Below are 10,942 nucleotides of genomic sequence, written 5' to 3'. Positions count from 1 at the left end.
ATGTGCTAGGCATTTGGGGGTGGGATGGTGAACCAGTCTTTGCTCTCACCAAGTTTATTGTCTGGTAGACAGTCATTCATAAAATAATCATATAAATAAATTTGTACAATTACAAATATTTTTTCTAGGATAGATTCTTAGAAATGGACTTGTTTGGATTAGAAGGTATGTACACATAAAGTTTTGCTGGACATTGCAAAAGTGCCACCCAAAATGGCAATACCAGTTCACATCCTCCCCGCCCCCAGCAGTACCCATGACACCACACAGTGGTCAACATTGACCAACAGCACTCTTTATTAATTTTGACAGCCTGACAAGTTTCTTAATTTCGCCGATCTAATGAACAAAAGTGGTGCCTTTAAAGAGATCTGTATTGTCTGGTTATTTGTGAGGTTTGAAGTCTTTTCCCATGTTTATCGACCGTTGAGGTTTCATCGTATTGTTCCTTCCTTAGCGAGTTTTAAGTCTGAAATTTGAACCCATTCCCCAGGAGGGAGCTCAGAGAGAAGGATGCTCTCTACTCTGAATGGCAGAGCTGACAGCAGCCCTCCCTAATGTGCAGCCTTCAGTGGTGTGGTGAATAAGGTTGCTTTTGACAAAAGTTGTGAAATGTAATGACGGAGTCTGTCATAATATGAGCAATCTCTAATTTATACTTACCATTCCCTAAGCTCATGTCTTATAAATCACACCCACTTCTGAATTACTTCAAAACATTGTATGTTCCCTTCTAGTGAATGGTATAATTAGCTATATTATGTCTTTCCAGAAAGTTATATTATGTCCTTTAAAAAAAAATTAGCCAGTGCGCGGTTGCTTATGTGCAAGCAGATGTTGAGGTAATGAGGTAATTCTCCTTTTGTCTTTTTGGGGGCTTTATTTTATTGGACTGATTGACATCTCTAATGTACTGAGAAATGGCAACTTGGGATACTATTTCCAATGCATATTTCCTAGCTACCGAAATGGACATTTCCCTTACAAAACATCATACAATTTGCTCCCCTTCCAGAATTCTGTTGGGAAATGACAGACTTAGCTTACTTAGCATTTGTTTAAGGTATATGATTTTCTTTGTAACTTATTCAACCCACATGCATTGAATATTCATAGCCAGGCACTGTGCTAGGCATCAGAGATACAGAGATGAATAAAATCTTGTCCCTCCTGTTGAGGATTGCCTACTCTAGAGCTGGTGGTAGGCCTGTAAATTACAGGAAGCATGTCTAATTGACATAGTTTGGCCAGGGGGGAGGGTGGGGCACTTTGATTGGCAGCTCCCACAAAGACCAATGGATTGGAGTAGTTGTCCAAAAAAAGAATGGTGTGCCACTACCAGAAGGGGGGTGGGCGGGATGCAGGCTGGGCCAACACAAATGATGGCTGTCCACTAAACTGGTCAACATAGTAATGTGTCATTTGGAACTTGTTGAGGAAGTTGTGAAGAGAGTGGTTGTCACTTAACCATAAGGATGTTCTAACGTAATACCAAAACAACAACCAACCACCCAAAAGTTCTGGGCTCTTCTTGAGCTAACACTATTTAAAATGGATTTCCTATGGTAAGATAATTGGTTTTAAAGCAAGGTGACCTCCTTTCATCTTTACTTACTGTTATAGTCCTCAAGATTATTGAGAGAATGCTTAAGGTTCAGATGGAAATTTAGTCAAGCTTATTTTTAGAGCTGAGCTAGTCATGGGTTAGTATGCATACATATATTTTCTTGCTCTGTCAGCTGAGAGCCTAGAAGAACATATCTAGCTCCAGAACATGGCTTCTTATACCATTCTCCGATTAAAGGAACACGAGTCCTGAGAGAAATGGCTGATTCTAGGACAGGGGTGGCTGGGGCAGGAAACATACAAGATGAGCCTGGAGCATCTTGTACCAGAAACCGAGGAAGTGCTCAAACAAATGAGCCCACAGTCATGGGGGTATGTCAAGAGATACAAGAACCAACTGAAAGAACTTCCTCATTGATGTTTCTATGTCTCTCTCCCTCTTCCTTCAAATTGGCCAAACCTGGGACAATTTGAATATCGGATTATAACCTAAAGTATAAAATTGAGAGTCATGAGTCCATACTGATAACAATAAATGTTTGAATAAACAGGGAAAAACACAAGTCTTCTATAGAAACAATTCCAAGTAATGGATGTAGATACTCCTGCTCAGAGAGTGGAGTGTAGCGCCTTATTCCTCCAGTGTGGGCTGCACACAGTGGGTTCCTTCCAAAGAGGACAGATGGAAACGGGAGAAAGAGTGATGTTACAGTGGAGACATTACCAAAGCGAGGTGACCAAGGTCCGCTTCAATGGCGATTTAAGTCATGTTGATAGTATGCACCTTTTTATTTTTTTCCCAGGAGATTTGATATTATTTTATTTTGTTTCCACCCCGTTGAGGATAATATGTACTTTTGATCAAAGATGATGAAAATGAGAGTGGGTCATATTAAGACCCACTTTACCTCTGGGTCTTCCCCTAAAAACCCATAGTCCTAGTCTACTCATGAGGAGAACATCAGACAAATTCCAATTGAAGCATATTTGGCCAAGTACCTGACCAGTGCTCCTCAAAACTGTCAAAAGTCATCAAGAACAAGGCAGGTCTGGGAAACTGTCACAGCCAAGAGGTGTCTAAGGAGACATGACATCTAAATGTAATGTGGTCTCTGGGTGAGATCCTAGAGAAAAAATAGAACATTAAGGAAAAATTAAGGATGTATGAGTAAAATGTGAACTTCATTCATAATAATACTAGAGGCCCGGTGCATGAATTTGTGCACAGGTAGGGTCCCTCGGCCTGGCTGGAGATCAGGGTCGATCAGGGCCGTGGGAGGTTGACTATGGGAGCTCACTGACCACCAGGGCGCAGCTCCTGCATTGAGCATCTGCCCCCTGGTGGTCAGTGCACATCATAGTGACCGGTCGACCGGTTGTTTGGTCGCTTAGGCTTTTATATGTATAGATGGAGGTATGGTCAGTTATTTGTAATAAATGTACCATCCTAATGTAGGATGGTGATGATAGTAGAAACTGGGTATAGGGTGTCTGGGAACTCTGTACTATCTTTGCAATTTTGCTGTAAATCGAAAGCTTATAAAATTAAAGTTTATTAAAACTAGTAGTGCTGCTTACATTCTTGTACACATCTATCTCTAAGTGCAGCCGTAGGAAAATTTCTCAAAAGTGCAATTGTTGGATCCAAAAAGTATGTGTATTTTAAACTTTGCAGTGCTGTAGATTTTATTCTATCAAGTTGTAACACAGCCACGCTTTGCTTTGAAATGTAGAAGGAACGTGGCTTTTGTTTTTCTCTGCTTACCATGCTGGCTAAGCATTTTAAACATTAAAGCATGAGTTCTGAAATTTGTGTATGGTACAACGAGCAGGAATGTATTAGGATCCTTTTAGTTAAAATCCCCTGCAGCACAAATCAGTGTATGGTTCTGATATATAGGTTTGTTGTAAATAGGACTTTTGGGGAGCAGTTTTAGGCTTACAGAAAAATTGAGAAGAAAGTACAGAGAATTACTACCATAGTTCCTCCCTCCCCCTCCCCATGTTCCCTATTATCATCATTAGTGTGCTACATTTCTTAGAATTGATGAGCCAATACTGATACATGATTATTAACTACTGAAGTACATAGTTTACAATAGGGTTCATTCTTTTTTTAAAAAAATATTTTATTGATTTCAGAGAGGAAGAAGAGGGAGAGAGAGATAGAAACATCAATGAGGAGAGAGAATCATTGATTGGCTGCCTCCTGCACACCCCACACTGGGGACCAAGTCCGCCACCCGGGCATGTACCCCGACCGGGAATTGAATCGTGACCTCCTGGTTCATAGGTCGATGCTCAACCACTGAACCAAGCTGGCTGGGAAGGGTTCATTCTTTACGTTGTATTTTCTATGTTTTTGACCAATGTATAACCTACAATTACATTATTATGCCAAAAAAATTTCCTCTGCTCTGCCTGTTCATCCTCCCTTCTTACCCCTGACCTCCTGGCAACCACTGATCCTTTTACTAGCTCCATAGCTTTTCCTTTTCCAGAATGTCATACAGTTGGAATTGAGAGTATGCAGCCTTTTTAGGTTGGCTCTTCCACTTAGTCATATGCCTTTAAGGTTCCTCCATGTCTTTTTTTCTGGCTTGATAGCTCATTTATTTCTCTTTATCACTGGATAATACCCCATTGTGTGGATGTACCAGAGTTTGTCTGTCTACTCACCTGTTGGTGAACATTGTGGTTGCTTTCAAGTTTTGACCATTAGGAGTAAAGCTGCTGCAAACATTCATATGGTGGTAAGAGAAGTGTTGTGTGGTCCTATGACAAGGTCTTAGTCTTTAAGAAGCCTGGGCTCCTGGGCTGTGACTTTCACAAGGGCTTCTCAGTGTTGTTTTTTTCCTCCTTCGTGGAGACCGGAATGCTGGAGGGGGCTGGAGTGGGGTTAGAACCTTCCCCCAAGTCCGGCAGGCTCTGGTAGAATAATTTCTCTTGAGAGCAGGCCGGTTAAGAAGAACAGAATGCTCTAAGCGTATTTCATAATGGCCACTCCCCCTCCCCGGCCGGGTGTTCACTGTGACGCCCTGCTAGCCCTCTTGGAGGTCAAACTCACAGCAGTGTGGGGGCCCTCCGAAGACTGATCTGTTCCTTGAGGGTTTTTTTTTGTTGTTTTTTTAAATATATATTTTATTGATTTCAGAGAGGAAGGGAGAGGGAGAGAGAGAGAGAAAGAATGATGAGAATCATCAATCGACTGCCTCCCCCACAGCCCCTACTAGGGATCAAGCCCACAACCCAGGCATGTGCCCTGACCAGGAATCGAACCATGACCTCCTCATAGGTTGACACCCACCAGGCTCACCTGAGGCTTTTAAATCTCAGACTTGTTAGGGCTGAGCTCCTAGCTGTTTGTCATGACAGTTCAGGTTTCCTGTGTTGGTGAGCTAGCAGCGTCTGCACCTTGGCCTCTGCCCTCATTAAAGTTGTGATCCTCTCTCTCTGCTCGATTGTCTCTCCAAGTTTTGGAGTAGCGATTTGCCCCGTGACCTCAGTTCTCTGATAGATGTAAGAAGACTTGTTGATATTCGGTTTGTTCAGCATTTTTGTTGTTGTGAGGGAGTGTCAATTTATAAGTTTGTTACATACCGGACCAGAAAGCAAACTTACATATGTGTTTTAAGGTTACTCAGTTTCTTTCCTTTCTGTTGGTTACTTTTTAAAAAAAAATATTTTATTGATTTTTTTACAGAGAGGAAGGGAGAGGGATAGAGAGTTAGAAACATCGATGAGAGAGAAACATCAATCAGCCGCCTCCTGCACACCTACTGGGGATGTGCCTGCAACCAAGGTACATGCCCTTGACCGGAATCGAACCTGGGACCTTTCAGTCCACAGGCCGACGCTCTATCGACTGAGCCAAACCGGCTAGGGCTGTTGGTTACTTTTTAAAAATTTATCTTTATTGTTGAAAGCTTTATAGATGTTCCCTCCCCCCCTTTTACTTTTCCCCCATTGACCCCCTCCTTCCCACTCCCACCGCCTCCCCTGGCCTTCACCGAACCATCGTCTGTGTCCATAGGTTATGCATATATGCATATAAGATCTTTGGTTAATGTCTTCTGTTGAGTAATTTGAAATAGCATTAATTCATTAACACTGAACTGTGTGTCCTCCCAAGTGGTGAGTGAATTTCAGGCTTGGCATAATTTCTTTTCAGATGTGAAATCTGTCACCTTTGTTTTTTTAATCAGTTTTTCCAGCAGCGGTTTCCCTGATCTTTCTAATGCTTTAATTAACAAGTGAGGTAGAAACGACTTCTATGAGCAGGACCTGTTGGGAAGTGTGCAGAAGGGAGTACTGTCCTAATGGCACATTATCTGTTATGGCTCATGTCCTCACTCGCCATTAGTAAGAAGCGTTTCAAGGCTCCATGAGCCTCACAGATGCAGACTCAGTGGGTGAGGATCTACGTGAGAAGAGCTCATGAGGCAGTGGTTCCTGGTTATATCTGATGGCTACTGAAAGCTTCATTTTCTTTAAGTGTCCTGTTGTACCATCTGATGTAAGAGACCCTTTGCATATGGGGAGGGGAGTGAGTGCTCTTTCAGGGTGTGTTCCTGTGAAGACAAATCAGATCCATTCTTCCTTCTTCCTTAACCTAGCACACATGTGTCAGGTGCCTCCTGCATGCCAGGCATTGTGCCAGGTGTGGGCATCCGGATGCATGAAGACAGGCCTCACCCTTGAGGACTCTGTCTGGCCTAGCACTTTAGCACATTGTTCAGAGTAATGCCCGGTAATGTTTTTCACATGAATGACCGGGAATCTGTAGACTGGTTCTGCCTCTATCGTTTCTTTTTTTTTGTATATATATTTTTATTAATTTCAGAGAGGAAGGGAGAGGGAGAGAGAGATTTAAACATCAATGATGAGAGAGAATCATTGATTGGCTGCCTCCTGCATGCTCCCCACTGGGGATCGAGCCCGCAACCTGGACATGTGCCCTTGACCAGAATTGAACCTGGGACCATTTAGTCCACAGGTTGACGCTCTATCCACTGAGCCAAATTGGCTAGGGCTCCATCGTTTCTTACTGTGGGATTTGACTTCTCAATCTTTACAACGGCGATGTTAATCTTTGGCTTAATTGCTCTACATCACACATTGATATGAACCAGCCACTCATTCAACACGGCCATTGACTCTGTGCTTGGTCTCCTGTCGGTGTAAGCAATGCATCCAAGTGGAGAAAGACAAGAAAACGGACCTGTGCTCGGATAATTCATAGCATTGTATGTTGATGCTCTGTCCAGTAGAGACACATGAACAGTGTCCATTGGTAATATATTAGAAATATAAGTGCTGATGTTTGCCTGAGGTATATGGGGAGGGTTTCTTAGAAGAAATGACAGGTTGAATTGCATTGAAGACGAGGAGGTAGGGAAGATGGGGAGGGGAAGACCTTGCAGGCAGAGGGAAAAATATTTTAAAGGCATCTGGGTACTAAAGGTCTGAGAGGGTTCAGGGAAGCATTGGGACTTTGGGTGTGATGGACTGAGTTGTGGTCTTTGACCGAATAGTGTGGGGGTAGGGAGGGAGAGTGGGGTCCTAACATCTTGGGGGCCTTTAAATAAGAGAGTGAAATGTCCAGGTTGCTTTGTTACTATGCTGTCTACCCCGTAAAGAATGAACTTGGGATAGAGGGAGGCTAGAGGCTAGACAGGAAGTGTTTGCTCGTATTAAGGGTCGGAATCAGGGCAGAGGTACTGGCTGTTGAGGAAGGGTAGATCGGAGAGTCATTTTAAGAGATCTGAGCAGTTTGGTCCTTTGGAGGTGAGGCAGAGTGGGGCATCGGGGTGATCCTGAGGTGCTAGCCGGAGGACTCGGTGGGTAATGGCATCAGGGGAAGGAGATCCTACGCAGCAAATAGGAGGTTTCCATGAATGGGAATCCATCGTCCTGAGTTTGAGGACAGAGATGTCCTGAATAGTATTGTCCAGTAGAATTGTCTTCTTCTGTGATAAGGATGTTCTGTGTCCACTTTCACTGTGGTAGCCACTAGCCACTTGTAGCTATTGCGCACTTGAAGTGTGGCTAATGCTACTGAAGGACTGATATTTTTTTTTATTCTTTTTAAAAAAATATTATAATAAGTATTACAAATGGTATTACATATGTGTCCTTCCCCCCCCCCGCCCTTGACAATCCCCTGCCCTCCCTTACCCCCCAGTGTCTTATGTCCATTAGTTATGCTTATATGCATGCATACAAGAAGGACTGACATTTTTAATGTTATTTAATTTTAAGTACATTAGATGTGAGTAGCCACACTTGGTATGGCATATTTGACAGTGCAGGTCTAGAAAGTAGTGGTTGGAAATACTGACCTGGAGCCAACGCTAGAGATGGGATGATTAACCTACCTGAGAGGTGGGATGATTAACCTACCTGGGCCGGAGAGCTCCCAGGCACACGGGGCGCTTCAGGCTGAACTGGGAAGGTCCCAGGAGAACTGATTGTTTTCACCCTCCCTGAGGTGTTATCTTCCGCAGTTATCAACTTCAATTGTGATGTTTCTGAAACAGCTAAGTACACTCTGCTGCTTCCTGGGCTGGCTAGCTCATGATTTGCAGCTTGGAAAGAAAACTCCCATTCTTGGAATTTAGGGAGTTGGAAAATAGAAAACCAGCATGATCCTTGCAACACTTGCTCTGCTGGATACTCTCCACATCTTCCTTTTTTCCATTCTATCCTCTTAGGTGGTGATTCCCCTCCTTGGCTGCACGTTACAATCACCTGGGGTGCTCACTTCCAAAAAAAAAAATGGATGTCAGGGTCTCCCCTAGACGAGTTAAACCAGAAGCTTGGGTTGGGGGTGGGTGGAGAGGGGGCCAGCCATCGGTATGACTTAAAAGCTTCCCGGGTGATGCCGATGGGCAGCCAGGGTTGAAACGGCAGCTCTTGGGCGTGCTTCCACTTCTTTGCCCAGCTACGGTTGACTTTTTTTTTTCCTATATTTTATTGGTTTTTTACAGAGAGAAAGGGAGAGGGATAGAGAGTTAGAAACAGCGATGAGAGAGAAACATTGATCAGCTGCCTCCTGCACACTCCCCACTGGGGATGTGCCCGCAACCAAGGTACATGTCCTTGGCCGGAATCGAACCTGGGACCCTTGAGTCTGCAGGCCGACGCTCTATCCACTGAGCCAAACTGGTTAGGGCTGTGGTTGGCCTTCATTCCCCGTTCTCCTCTTCCTTGGCGGGGGATGGTAGTCCTTGGGGTGGCAGACACTTTTCTGCTGTGCCATCTTTCAGACCAGGTGGGACAAAAGTTCGCCCCAGACTGAGGGCATTAGAGACCAGCCTCCTCTGTTGTCGTGCACACGTGATTTGATGTGCTTGGCCGTGTCAGTAATAATAATACCCATGGCTAACGCGTATGGAACACTTCATATGCCCGAGCACCCTTCTATCATACGCGTGAAGTCACTCACTCTTAGTAACAGCACTGTGAGACGTGTTTAGTTATTATTCCTATTTTCCAGATGAGGAATAGGAGACTCGGATTAACCCGTTGGCCCAAGGTCCCCGGGCTGCCCTGCTCTGGGGCCGGGATCAGGCTGCACTTTCATTCCCGGGCTGTGAGACCTGAGGGTACAGTGCAATGAACTACCCCTGTGGACTGAGGGACGGTGTCTGCCCAAGCTGTGGATCTTTTTCCCACGGCAGAGAGTTGGTCAAATCCATCTTTTCTTTGGCATCGGTTAGATTTGGAGGATCTCTCTCGTCAAATCACTTGAGCTGTGCGACGGACTTAAATTTGTCAAACTGTGAGCCCGTTCTGGAACAATAAGAAGGCTTTTCCTGTGACTCTTCATTCTTGCCAAAAAAGAAGTAACTGAATAATGTAGGTCACTTCCTGCTTGTCCAGTTTTGCTGGGGATGGTTACATATGTATTCACTATGGTGTGTGTGTGTGTGTGTGTGTGTGTGTGTGTGTATTTAGAGCAATGAGCTGGGTTTTCTAACTTCAAAGAAATAAAAAATATTAGTAACTTTTCTTTCCTCGTCTGCCTTGTCCCTCTTCCCTCTACTAAGTGGTTGAATTCTTCTCACACCTTTCTTCTCCTTTCCCTGTACCTGACTTTAGTATTATTTTTAACTCACACATAATCACAATAAAACATGTCTTCTGCGATTTCCATTAAGATACAATAGGTGAAGGGTTCTTAATGAACCCTTTTCATAAAGACGAAGTCATTGGGAGTCTATAATGTTTCACCTGAATTCTATTGGCAACATAATGGAAGAATAGTATCGGTATTTTTCAAAAGCCTTCAAAGCCATTATCTGATGTCTTAAATACAAAAACATTTTCTTAATATCACTATGAGATCATGGTTTTAGAAGCCTTTATTGTCTGTTTTGTACGTCCGTAAAGTAGGTCAATAAGAATAGAGTGGTAAATCAAGCGTGATTTTTCAGCTTCACCTGCAGATACTTTTAAATGTCAAGTAAACTCATGCAAAGTCTCTCAGTAAAGTCTATATTTATTTTTCCAAGCAATATTACATATAGTAATAAGATCTGGAATTATGAGCATAGATGACCCAATGGCATAAGTCAGCGGTTCTCAACCTGTGGGTCGCGACCCCTTTGGCGGTCGAACGGCCCTTTCACAGGGGTCGCCTAAGACCATCCTGCATATCAGATATTTACATGACGATTCATAACAGTAGCAACATTACAGTTATGAAGTAGCAACGGAAATAATTTTATGGTTGGGTCACAACATGAGGAACTGTATTTAAAGGGCCAGAAGGTTGAGAACCACTGGCATAAGTGCATATGTTTAGCATCCCTCAGTTCTTTTGGTTTGTAAAAAAAAAAAGTGTGGGGGGGGGAGGGGGAGGGGGAGGGCTTTTAGTGATTTTTCAGAACCAAGAACAATTTAGTTCGTACTCATGGGTTTGGTTTGTGTGGTGCAGGCTGATGAGCTGGTGCGGGAGGGCTGCATTCTGTGGTTAATCAAATCTGTTCTGTTGGAAATGTACTTATTCTTAAAATGGCTATATCTTTACATGTATTCATTCAGCTGTTTTATGGGCTAGTTTTCCAGGATTCTTTTTGGGGTGTGGCTTTAATTCTTATTTAGATGGTCGTGGGATGCTAATCAAACTTCTGGACCGTGGTGATATGATCCCATAAATATCTGTTCATTTGAATTGGATTGTCAGATGTTGGTCCTACCACCACGGTAGCTATTCTAAACCCTTTGGGTCACGATTGGAGGAAATACAACATGTACTTTACCCTGTGAGTTGTGTGTTTCTGGGCTGCTCTCTGATTCAGTGGTTAGAATCAGAGACACTTCTAGAATTAATGACCAGATAGATATCTGGGATGTTCTTGAAGCCCTGGTT

This window comes from Myotis lucifugus, unplaced genomic scaffold (genome assembly GCF_000147115.1).
Source record: "Myotis lucifugus unplaced genomic scaffold, Myoluc2.0 scaffold_44, whole genome shotgun sequence".
NCBI classification, from domain to species: Eukaryota; Metazoa; Chordata; class Mammalia; order Chiroptera; family Vespertilionidae; genus Myotis; species Myotis lucifugus.
The sequence above is the reverse complement of the archived record's forward strand: the minus strand, read 5'-3'. Positions refer to the sequence as shown.